Source organism: Sinocyclocheilus anshuiensis, unplaced genomic scaffold (assembly GCF_001515605.1).
Source record: "Sinocyclocheilus anshuiensis isolate Anshui unplaced genomic scaffold, SAMN03320099.WGS_v1.1 scaffold497, whole genome shotgun sequence".
NCBI classification, from domain to species: domain Eukaryota; kingdom Metazoa; phylum Chordata; class Actinopteri; order Cypriniformes; family Cyprinidae; genus Sinocyclocheilus; species Sinocyclocheilus anshuiensis.
Genome location: NW_015540853.1, coordinates 52,244 through 53,794, shown reverse-complemented (window position 1 = coordinate 53,794; position 1,551 = coordinate 52,244).

Genomic DNA, 1,551 nt, shown 5'->3' with positions numbered 1-1,551 from the left:
CCGGATGTCCGTCCTCTGCCCGAACCTCCTCCAGTATTGTCTGCCTGCCTTCCTGCCAGCCCTTTGCCATTCCCTGTCACCATCCCTTCTCCACTCCTTGTGTCATCCTCCTAAGTCCCCCTCCATCCCTCCCTTTACCTCTGTGGTGCGAGGTCGCGCCTTCCAGGAAGAGGGTGAACTGTCACACACTTGGACGTTCTGTTGTGTTTTCATCCCCCATGTACTCCCTCTGCCAATGCATTGATGAAATTAACAGTTGGATGTGCGAGGACTCAAAACTCATCTGTTTAGCTGTGCATTTATTGAATGAGCACTGTGCGATGGCCGAACTGATTGCACTATGTTTTATGTATAATCGTTTTCTATTCTTAACCGTTTTAAATTCATTTTAAACCTCTTAAATCAATTTTTTTATCATTTTCAAAGTTTTTAAATTCCTTGTTTTATTGTTGTGATAATTTTTTTCTTTTCTTTTATGTAATGCACTTTGAATTACCATTGTGTATGAAATGTGCTATATAAATAAACTTGCCTTGCCTTGCCTTACTACATTTCTGCAGCTAGAGCATTGACTTGTTGAGTGGAAGAGGTTATTAAATTTCTTACTTTGTCAGTTACAAAAAAAAAGAAAAAAGACTTTTTGATCTTGACAATCAAGTTTGTATCCTTTTATCAACTCCATATCATCATATAACTCCAATATGTCATATCTTTGCTGGAAAGTGTTTGTTTCCTCCTCTGTGCTGCCATCTTGTTACTCCTAACTAGGTTAGGAGACCTCTTCAGCTCTCTTAAATAATTTAGGAGCTGGGACCTAGTCTTAACACTTAAGAATAAGAGTGATTCATAAAGGTTCCTAAGTCTAGGAATAAGAGTAAAATTACGTAATTCTTAGAATTTTGACACTTAGGACTAAAATTTTACTCTGAGCGGCTTTATACATACGGCCCCAGATCTCTTCCTGTTTTTCTTTTCTTTTTTGAGTAGAAAATGATGTACTTTATTATTATTATTATTAGGCTATTATTATTATTATTATTATTATTATTATATGCAAAGAAAATGTTTTAAAAATAACATTATTAACTGGTATTTTTTCTAGTATTATTAGGCTATTATTATTATTATTATTATTATTATTATTATTATAGGCAAAGAAAAATTTAAAAAATAACATTATTAACCGGCATTTTTTCTAGGCAAACCGGTTTTGGAACAATAATAATACAGAGGAACGCAGGAACAGAAACGTTAAAATATCGATTCTGCTCGGAGTGAACAGATTGGATTTTTTTTTTTCATTTTCAAGCGCTGCTCTGGAGGTACAGTGGATTGCTAAGGGGTTAATTGCTGCTATGTCTTCAAGACATCATTCTTTCCACTTATTATTATGCCAAATTTCAGGGGGGAAAAAGAAAAAAAAGACACTAGATGGAGAAATTCAATAACATATATTTTTAATCTATATAAAATAAAGCTATATTTATAGATTATCAAATGACCTTTATGATTATTACATGGAGATTTTATGGAGGAATTACATAACAGCCG